Here is an 11,665-nt window from a genome sequence, read left to right as displayed (position 1 = left end):
GCTTATGGGATTGGCTGTTGTCCATTGTACATCTGTCTTTCCTTTAAAAGATGTTTGTTATCAACACTCCACATAAACAATTGGAAGATTGCAATGTAACTTTACACACACATTCATCATTTGGTCTAGTTGATCCTAGCTGAAAATGGCGCCACTCAGACAATCTTGAAAATCTTGTTATCTCTTTTCCTCCAGAAATGGATGGTCATGTCTACAATGGACTTTTTCTGATTTGCTTTGTATGATGTCTAGTTAGTCTAAATAAAAACTGGGCCGATCTGAGGTGCAATATGGACACCACAGAGGCCATTGTGAAAATCTAATCTTGTTGTCATTACTCCTACTTAATGGAAAGTCATATTGAAATGGCAGTTTTACCAGAAGACTTGTTATGAGGTCTTAAATTAAAATAATGCAATCTGGTTTCCAGTATGGCTGCCAGTGGCCATCTTGAAAATCTTGTTATCACTATTGCTTCAGAATGGAAGTCATATTGACATGGGTTTTCACCAGTAGACTTCTTATGATGTCTAGTTGGTCCTAAATGAAAATGGTGTCAGGTTGATATTCAGCATTGTTGCCAAAGTGACCATCTTGAAAAACATTTATTGCTACTCCTCCTGAATTGATGGTACATTTCAACATGGGGTTTTCACTGAAAGATTTGTTTTGATGTCTAGAGCGGCCATCTTGAAAATCTTGTTTTTCTATTGTCCCTGAATGAAAAGTAATATTGCAGTGGGGTTTTTGTTTTATGATGTCTAGTTGATGATGATCTTAATATTAATATTGATGAAAAGATATAACAGCATGTGGTTTATAGTAAACACCTTCTTATGATGTCTGTTTGGTCCTGAAGGTGTCACTGAGACATTCAGCATGTCCCCCACAGTAGCCATCTTGAAAAGTTTTTTTATCACTATTTCTAAAGATTGAATGGTTATATGAGTGGGGTGTCACTAAAAGACTTGTTTTGATGTCTTGTTGGTTGTAAATGAAAATTGTGCTGATCTTACTTTCATTATGACTGCCATTATGGCCATCTTGAAAATCTTGTTAATACTACTTCTCATTTATGGCTGGTCATATCAACATTTTGTTTTCAACCAAAAGAAGTCTTATATTGTCTATGGAAATGATGCCAGTCTGTTTTTGAATATGGCCACCGTTACATACATCTTGAAAATCTTGTTATCCTTCTTCCATCAAAACAGAAAGTCATGTGAATGTGGAATTTCTACATGAAGACTTCTTTGAATGCCTTTTTGGTCCTTTAAATGGTGCCAATTTGACATTTGAATATTCCCACTACAGAAACTAATTTTGAAAATCTTGTTATTCCTGTAGAATATAAAAAATGACTTTAACACTCACCATTTAAAATTAAAAAGTGTTTTATCTTGAATTCCTACAGCCAGTAGAGCATCAGTCCCATCGAGGGACTCTTGTTTATATTTATATTTACATTGTGAATGTATCTTGTTATATCTGATCTGTTCAGATCAATTACACATTGATTAATAGTATGACAGATTTGGTATAGGACAGTATTTGTGTTTTTCAGAAAAAATAAGGATGATAAAACGTTGAATGCTAATGCCAGATTCTACTTGAATTTGACTGAGTCCAAACCACATGGTAAGAGAATAAAATCATATCAAGAAGAGAGTGAAAAGAACAAAATCTATTTATTAGTAATGGTATTACATAGGATTTTCTTTGTAACTAAAGGCTTAATTAAGATAAAGGCTAACTTAAAATAAAGGCTAAATTTTAAAGCAGTATGTATGTGCTCAACAGTGGAGCAAGATGCATAGAGATTACTCTAGCTGTTGCTGAGATAAGACAATATTTGAAAAAGCAGAGGGAGTGTGTCACAACTGATGGCCAGGAATAACATACCAGATTGAGCAGATGATAGAGTACTTGTGAAGCATGTTTGACATTTTATCTTGAATGGCTGTGCAAATGTCAATTAAACTTGGTTGTTTGGTAGGACATGTGCTGTCAAACTTGTGTTAGACCTGGCCAATTCCTTTTCATTTGGCATGTTCTATAGCAGACATTTGGAACACCTACATTTTAATGTTAATCTTTAAAATTTTCTTGGACCCTTCTCACCCCATTTTTGATATTTGGACATTTATGTTGGGATTTAGGGTCAGAGACAATGGCTTATTACCAAATTCCAATTTTTCAATAGGCAGTGGACTCTTGTCCCTACACTCCAACATAAATGTCCAAATATTACAAATGGAGTGGAATGAGTCTGAGGAAACTCACTTTACTAAATCATAATGGAGATCACTAGTGCACTATAACTGTAAGTTTAAAAAAGACCTTACTTTTCGAAGCCGACATGTTGACTTCTTTGACTGTCATTGGATTATGAAGTACAATCAAAAATGGAATGGGAGGTACCGAGTGGCTGAGTGGTCTAAAACGCTGTCCGTTACGGATCACTGCCATCTCACCTCTGTCTGTGTGGGTTCAAGTCTCGGATTCGGCCAATGTGGGTATGTGAGAAAGCTTGCCAGTAGCTTCTTATGGGTCAGTGGTTCTTTCCTGGGTTTTCTCAGGGTTCTTCGTCCACCATTAATACTGGCCGCCATGTATAGCCTATCATTGTGCTGAAAAATGGCGTTAAACCCTACAACAACTACAACAACAACAAAAATGGAATGTTAAACATCAGTTAAGGTAATATATCTTTCTATATACTATGCCTTGCTATACAAGAAAAGGAAGTTGATTTGAATACTTGGAGCAATTACGGTGGCCAAAGTGGTTTAGGGCATCCACTTTGGATGCATGAGGTCATGTGTTTGAATCCTGGCTGTATGATACACAACACTTGGTGCTCAGCGCTAAGAGGTTAGTGTTAGGACTGGTGGGCCTAGTGTCAGGATAATGTGGCTGGGTGGGACATGATGCAACATGTTGGCAGCATGATGCCCCAGCACTCGACATCACTACGAACTGTCACATGGCAGACATTGTAGCAATATGACAGAAAAATTGTTAAAGCTATGTTAAAAATCCAAAATGACACACATATATTGTTGATATGCTCCATTGAACATGGAAGGTAGGGTGAAACCACTTCTTGGTTAAGAAACACATTACAACTGACTGTGGAAAGACAGGTAACCACTGATTACATAACATCTATATTAGAAATTTGCTGGGGGGTGGAGGGAATTAAAATGGCCATTGTGATCAGTTGACCACAGATCTTAGGTAGCCATTAGGACAGATTTGACTGTGTATCTCATTGTTGGAGCTAGGAATGTGTTAATGGAGATACCAGTGAGTATTTTGAACATGAAAATGGTGTTATATACAAAGTCTGATGTATATGGTGGATGAACAAAAACAATTCAGAATACAGACAATTTAAAAGTGTAGTGCCGTTTTCGTTTCTTTTCTAAGGACAATTTACTCCTGTGGAATCATGTGCCATATAGCCATAATATAAAGGTTATGATAAATCTGATAAAAAAGAATCTAAAAATGAAAATAAGAAGTAAAGATATTTATTTGATTAAAATACCTCTGTTTGAAGAAGTAGACAATAACAGTAATGGATTTAATATCCTAATACAGCATTATGGAACGATATCAGTAAATATGGCATAGTAGTCAATAGAGTGCTTAATCAAGACAGTTAAACTAAAATTTTCAGGAATAAGTTGCTAAAATTGTAAATTTGATTTTTTTCTCATTAGGAATCATTGACTTTAATGATGCACTTTGGTGTATCGGTAAACTCTAACGGACCTAGATGTGCTTATTATGAATTTTGCTTGTAACAGGCATAGCCCAGGAACAATTCAACGTATATCCATTTGCTATGGTGTGAGCAATGTATCAATACAGTAGATGTATCTTTAAGGAGTTCATCTTTCTGCTACAGTTTCTGACAAAGTAATCACCTATTTCTGACCAATTTTAGTCCTTCACATTGCAAGCTAACTGTTAGAACCAAATATTGCTTTAATAAATGACCCATAGCTACTCTGTGTGTCTCTCAAAAAGGCACATCTTAATTGTTTGACAAATGTAAATTTATTTACAAATTGCAGTGGGAGTGGAGAACAAACATATCACAGATAACTCTTTCAAATGAATACTCTGTGGATCATACACACTTATGCTTACCTGATATAAATGCTTACCTGTGGATCATACACACTGTAGTGCTTACCTGATATAAATGCTTACCTGTGGATCATACACACTGTAGTGCTTACCTGATATAAATGAATGCACTGTGGATCATACACACTGTAGTGCTTACCTGATATAAATGAATGCACTGTGGATCATACACACTGTAGTGCTTACCTGATATAAATGAATGTACTGTGGATCATACACACTGTAGTGCTTACCTGATATAAATGAATGCACTGTGGATCATACACACTGTAGTGCTTACCTGATATAAATGAATGCACTGTGGATCATACTGTAGTGCTTACCTGATATAAATGAATGTACTGTGGATCATATACACTAATGCTTACCTGATATAAATGAATGCACTGTGGATCATACACACTGTAGTGCTTACCTGATATAAATGAATGCACTGTGGATCATACACACTGTAGTGCTTACCTGATATAAATAAATACACTGTGGATCATACACACTGTAGTGCTTACCTGATATAAATAAATACACTTTGGATCATACACTGCATTGCTTTCCCTGACTTAAATGAATAAACTGTGTATATATATGCTGTAGTGCTTACCTGATATAAATGAATGTACTGTGGATCGTACACATTGAAGTGCTTTCCTTGATATAAAATCTGTCAAATAAAAGTTGTTTTTTTTTTAGGGGGGATTTTTTAATTCCAGAGGATATTTCAATTTCATACAAAAGAAAATTCTTGATTAGACACTGGGAGATTTTGTTTTTCCTATTTTCTTCAGTCAAATCTTTGCTTTGAATTAGTGTCTCTTTTATGCTTATACATGTATCACATAATGCATTGAAACATTAGCCAGATTATAAACCTATAAGCTGTAAAGAGAAATGATCCCTCTGTTTTGTTTTGTCTGCGATGACTATGAAGAGCAGGCTACATGATGGTTGAATATTTATTTTTCCATATCATTTTTCTTATTTTATATTTCCTGAATATATCTAGGTGCCTTGATAGAAGAAATACTGAATAACTGGTGGGGAGACTACAGACGCCTAGAGAGTCACCATGGTTATATACAGTGGTAAGTGATATTTATTTGATATTGACATAATTATGTAATTTACACATGCCTGAACATTTTGTAATGATTCTAATCAGTATTAAAAATGGTTTTAAAATTTGCATGGTTAAAGGTAATTGGAGTTTGTGGAGCCACTGTGTGACTGATCTGTCTGTTGTCTCTCCATTATTTGTTCTCTTTCAACAACCCATTGGCTATTAAGAATTACTGTGTTAGAGTGTCCGCCTCGGATGCGGGAGGTCATGGGTTTGAACCCCGGCCGAGTCATACCAAAGACTTCTAAAAATGGTACTAACAGCAGCTTTGCTAGGTGCTTAGCATTAACAGGTTAGTGTAATAACAGAAACTTGGCAAAGTATATAACAAAAAAGTGTGAAAAGTCATTGTATAATATTGTGCAAGAAAAGTTGAAGTCACGACATTAAGAGACTATCAAAGACAACAGTGAACTGACCAGTGATGACAGCAGTGGACAGAGCAATAGGCAAATCAATTAGAAAAATACTTTTGAAAATAATGTCAGTGGCATTCACACTCAGTCTTCATGAGGTATGTAAACTGATGTAAACTTTTTACAGTTCTGCCTTCAGTTATGGTGATGGTTATTAAAACTAGAAAAAGGTTTGGTTTTGAGCTCTTAGGCCTGTGAGCTTATTATATTACCCTTTGTAAATTTTGTGTCATTTGTTTTCCATCTAGCATTTGTCAACAATGGTTTTGTCAGATCCTCAGACCCTGACAGAGCATTTTGAATCAAAAGTGCATTCTGGCATATAGACCCCATTCCTGAAAATGTTATAGGATTAAATGATCATTGTTGGGTATTTATCGATGTGTACATCAAAGTTTTCATTCATTAGCCTCTTAACGGAAATAGAATACATAGCCCTATCTTTGCTAGCCAAGATTCATTGATTCTTTATACAGTGATACGGGGTAGAATGTCAAAGAGGGTCATCCCAGTCATATATTGTTATGATTATTATTTTAATATAGAAAAAATGGTTGTTGCGGTTAAACCAGGAATATTCCCCTTTTTGGAAAATGAAGCTTGCATATGGCACCTGTTGTTATAGCAACATTGTTATTTTCTATGCATTTTGATCTCTCAAAAGCAAAATTGAGTCCATTTTTAGTGATATCCCTTGGTTAACATATGACCCTGACCTTTAATAAATTCTGCTGTAACGTGTTGTTGAGGTGAAATGCAATAATTTCCGAAGATTGACATCTAAAACCTGCCATATGCCTTCTTCTGCAAAAGTTGTGAGTGTTGGAGTGCAGGAAGGTCTGTGCAATTACATTGTTTTAATTTCTAATTGTCTATTTTAACCTATGTCTTGTCATTTTTTATCAGAAATCAAAGGAGTGGGTGGGTGGGAGCTTGTTGTTATTATGTGGGTGTAAGGCGCTGATATAGATAAAACCTCACATCAAATGATTTGGAAACATGGAACCAAAAGTAGTCAGCAGAACTTATTGATGTGTAAAATATTCCAGATCAGTATGACGTGACTGTTTACATCTAATCAAAATGTAGAAAACATAGTCAATTCATACAAATTGGAATTATAAACTTTTAAATGACATCAAATATGGCCACAGTTATTGAAAATATAACCCTAATCCTCATTAAATGACTTTTCCACCAAAGTCTTTCAACAGATTGTGATCAAATTGACATTTCCTGGCATGAAGACCATTTGAGCCTTTGCATATAATGCCAGTCCACCAAAAATACGGCTTCCATCACCAGTAACAGAAAACATGTACATAGTCTATCTGAAGCTTCTTTTAAAAGTCTTTTGACCAATTTCATCCAAACCAGGCACAGCACAGCCTGGCATAAAAAGACTTTTGGCAAATGATGATGATTTGCCATCACATAGTGATATGGCCACTGCTACAACAAATAAAACAACCTTCAAATGACTTTTTCTATGAACCACCAGAAGAAAATTTGATAAAATCTGAAAGAAAGCATCTCCGTATGCATAATTTTAAGATTTAGTTTAAAAAATGTGATCTGTCATCAAATATGGCCGGGGCCCTGAGTGACTGAGTGGTCTAAAGTGCTCTCCATTATGGATCACTGCCATCTCACCTCTGTCTGCGTGGGTTTGAGTCTTGGATTCGGCTAATGTGGGTATGTGAGAAAGCTTGCCAGTAGGTTCTCGTGGGTCGGTGGTTCTTTCCTGGGTTTTCCCGGGTTCTTCCTCCACCATTAATACTTGCCGCCATGTATAGCCTATCGTGTGCTGAAAAATGGCGTTAAACCCTACAACAACAACAACACCAAATACGGCCACAAGTACTAAAAATATAAAGACCTTTATAGGGCTTATTTTCAAACACTGATCAACAGAATATTATAGTTTGACAGGAGTCATACTCCCATGAAGGCCTGTTAGATATTACATACGATGTCACTTTGCTATCATAAATAGCCACCATTACTGAGAATAGAAAAACCCTTAAGTGACTTCTCCAAAAACTCTGAACATAATTTTTCCAGGTTTACCAGCATTCCTAATTGAAGATTTAGCAGATGTCTAACAGAAAACCTGTACATATTCAATCAAAAATTGGTATTTGAAGCTTCTTTTAAAAATCTCTTGACAAATTTTGATTAAACTTGGCACAGGTTTCTACAAATGATGATGAACTGCCATCAAATGTCAACATGGCTGCTATTACAACAAACAAAACAACCTTCAAATGACTTTTTCTACAAAACAGCTGAACAGAATTTGACAAAACCTGACAGGAAACCTCTCAGCATGAAGAACTTAAGACTTTTTTGAAAAATTTGATCTGTCATGATATATGACCACCAGTACTTAAAATATAAAAACTTTTATGTGGCTTATTTTCAATAACTGATCAACAGAATTTTACCAAATTTGACTCCAGCCATCCTGACATGAAGACCATTCAGATATTTACAAATGATATATACTTGCTATCATATATGTCCACCATCACTGAAAATAGAAAAACCCGTAAGTGACTTTTCCAAAGTCTCTGAACAGAATTTGTCAAGATTTAACAGCTTTTCCTGAATGAAGAGTTTTCAGATGTCTAGGTTCGAATAAATAGTAACAAAAGATAGAGTAAAAACAACAAGCTTTTAAAAATTTAACAAATAATTTATTTCAATGGAAAAATACCGTAAAAATGAAAAAATAAGAACTTACAGTTTAAGAATCAAATCCAAAAATAATCCCAGAATAATCCATGAATTAAATTTTAGAAATCCTAATAATGAAATGTTCTAATAAATTCAAGTTCGAGTCCCAACGAAGAATCTGAGATGGAAGGCGATGACGTATACTGTAGCTATTATTGTGCTCTTGTGTCTACAGTTATGTGTTATTCACAAACAATAATCTGGTGTTTGAATTTCCTAATAAAATTTAATGAAATTTCTTTGTCCAAGAATTCTGTATGAGCACTTATATATTTCCAGGAAAAAGAATTATCCTTTAGATTCCAGATAATGCAAATAAACATTAAAATATAATTCACAAACTGGTCACAAACAAATGAACACATTGACATCAAGTGTTTTAAACCCAGACTGAGAAAAATCTCTATAAACAATGATTATACAGTAACTCGAGATGCAAAACAAATTCCTGGATGAGGGTCAACTTTTCAGAGTCTTCGAGAATTATTTAAGTCCAAAAGCACATAGTCCCTGTACGACCTTGACAAAAATCAATAATTTTACTCTAAGAATAAGATAAAACTAAAAAGTTGTTTACTTGTCTCAGTGATTTCTGAAATCAGGGTCAGGAACCAGGTCAGCTTTAGGTGTTTACAGCTGAAGAGTTGAGGTCAAACTATTTTCTGAAAAAAATATCAAGCTCCTAGTAGACAAAACTACATCATTTTGACATGTAATGAAATTAAAATAATTAAACAATTTTAAAACTTACAAACAATTAAATTAAATCAAATATACATAACATGATGAGGAACTGCAGATTATATATGGCCACCCTTTCCAAAAAATAAAAACTTTAAGCTGGTATATTTTATATATTACAAAACTGAAACACCATCAAGTACAGCCTATTGCTAAAATAGTAAAACCTTTAAGCAAATTCTAGTCTAATACAACTGAATAGAATTAGACCAAACTTGGCAGGATGCATTTTTAAGCTGGTATGAATGATGCTGATCTCCCACTTGTACTAAAAGTATTTTAAACATCTACATGTCCAGAAGCCACTAAATAAAATTTGATGAAGCTTGACAGAGAACATCCTGGCATGAAGACTTTTCAAGCTTCTACAAACAAGGCTGATCCAGTATTAGATACAACTACTCTTACTAAAAGTAGACATACCTTTAAATGGCTTCTCCAAAACAACTAAACAGAATTTGACCAAACTTAACAGCATCCAGGCATGAGCACATTTCATGTTTGTGCAGATGATGCCAATAAACTATCAAAATATGAACAAAGTTACAAAAATAGACATAGAACATTAAAAACACTTATTTACCAAAACCACTGCAAGAAAATTGACTACACTTGAGAGCATGAAGACCCTTCGTTGTATACAGGTGATGACAACCTGTCATCACATATGGCTGCTGTTACTAAATACAGAAAACTTTAATAACTTCTTCTGAAAGCCTCCTGTCAAAAGGTCTTTCATTCCTTGGGCAAGTGATGCTGATGTGCCATTAAAACTAGATGATGGGACAAGATGTAGAGAAGCCGCAAAACAAATTTTTTGATAACATGTAATCAGCAGCAGATCCTACTTGCCCTGACTTTTTGGTCTATGGCTCTTGCATGTGCATGTTAGGCAGGTGTCAGCCAGGTGAGTGGATACAGGCTGTCTTGGACTTGTTATGTTAGGCAGGTGTCAGCCAGGTGAGTGGTTACAGGCTGTCTTGGACTTATTATGTTAGGCAGGTGTCAGCCACGTGGGTGGTTACAGGCTGTCTTGTACTTATTATGTTAGGCAGGTGTCAGCCAGGTGAGTGGTTACAGGCTGTCTTGGACTTACTATGTTAGGCAGGTGTCAGCCAGGTGGATGGTTACAGGCTGTCTTGGACTTATTATGTTAGGCAGGTGTCAGCCAGGTGAGTGGATACAGGCTGTCTTGGACTTGTTATATTGCTGATTAGTTTTGCACTGTTTTCAGGTTATTTCCAATCCGAGAGGATGGACTGAACAGAGATGCACAAGAATTACAGTTGCATGAAATAGAGGTAAAATCTTAATGAGTTTGATTTTATTTTTATGATTTCAATTTTAAAAGGGACCTGCTCATGTTAAAGAAAAATACTGTGCATAGAGTATTAGTGTGCGGGGTGAAATTGCGATGTTTTAGAAATCATTAAAATTGAATACCTGTTTCTTGTGTCATTTCTACAGATGTAATTTATACTTATGAGAAACATCTTTGAGCTTAAATTACCTTCATATTACATTAATTTTCTTTTCAAATGACCTGAGTGTCAAACCAGCAAGATCATTCAAATGAAGAAAAAAAAACTGGACCTTAATACATTTTCTTTATTGTTTATATATTTTTACATCAGGTACTTATTTTTATTGTCTATATAAACTGAGCTATGGTTATTGATTGTCTGTCAGTGTTTGAGGATTGATGCACATTTAAACCTACATTTATTATAATGATTTTAATACAATGATAGTATAGTTGTCAGTTAGTCAGTGAATAAATGCAGTTTTGGAAATAATTTCTCAATATGAGCTTTATTTAATTTATTATGTGTTGTCAAATTCTTTGCAAGATAAGGTGTAGAGTTATGATAAATCAGTTATGGTCCTTGAGCCATAAATTTTGACATTAATAGTAGGCTATATTTCATACTGGGTTGTAGGTATGTATGTTTTAACTAAATCCGAAATAAATGTTTTAATGATGGTACATCATGTATTAATTTTCCATTGGAATTGAATGACTTGGAGCACATCCACAATTTTGAGCTGTTTGTTGATTTTCTTTTAATGTTTATATCTCAGTCTTATCTTCACTCCATTTCTGTTCAATATGAAGAGATTGTAATCTGATTTAGTAATCACTCACTTAAATCAGGTGATAGACTTTGACACATTTATTGTCTCTATCTGGCTCTGCTGTTTATTTTGGTTGGTTAATGTCTGTGTTGTATTTTTCTATTTTCTGATGCCTTTTTTCAGCCCTGTTTTGAATCTATCTTGCATTTTGCTGTTCATATTTTGTATACATTTTTTATTTAACAATTGTTAGTTGAAAAATCTGTATGTAATGGTTATACCACAATAAACATACAAATGTGTTATCAGATTCTTCCACCACATTAAAATATGCTTTCAGTCTTCCTAAATCAAGCTGCTTCCTAAAAGAGCAATCACTACACTGTTGGTATATGGCATGCCTCATTCTATTTCA

At 34.7% G+C, this 11,665-nt stretch overlaps 1 protein-coding gene across 1 annotated transcript in view; it reads left to right on the top strand.

Annotated features, from left to right (window-relative positions):
- Positions 1 to 1,538: 1,538 nt before the first annotated feature.
- The window catches only part of LOC149792523 (opioid growth factor receptor-like protein 1), a 28,310-nt gene continuing 18,183 nt past the window's right edge, over positions 1,539 to 11,665 (top strand). The window contains exons 1-3 of the mRNA XM_089971149.1: positions 1,539 to 1,638; positions 5,165 to 5,243; positions 10,409 to 10,475. The gene's annotated coding sequence lies outside the window, so the exon portion shown is untranslated. The remainder of the gene's footprint in view (positions 1,639 to 5,164; positions 5,244 to 10,408; positions 10,476 to 11,665) is intronic.

Source organism: Sinohyriopsis cumingii, chromosome 9 (genome assembly GCF_028554795.1).
Source record: "Sinohyriopsis cumingii isolate HCF-2022 chromosome 9, ASM2855479v2, whole genome shotgun sequence".
In the NCBI taxonomy this organism is placed as follows: Eukaryota; Metazoa; Mollusca; class Bivalvia; order Unionida; family Unionidae; genus Sinohyriopsis; species Sinohyriopsis cumingii.
The sequence above is the reverse complement of the archived record's forward strand: the minus strand, read 5'-3'. Positions and strand labels throughout refer to the sequence as shown.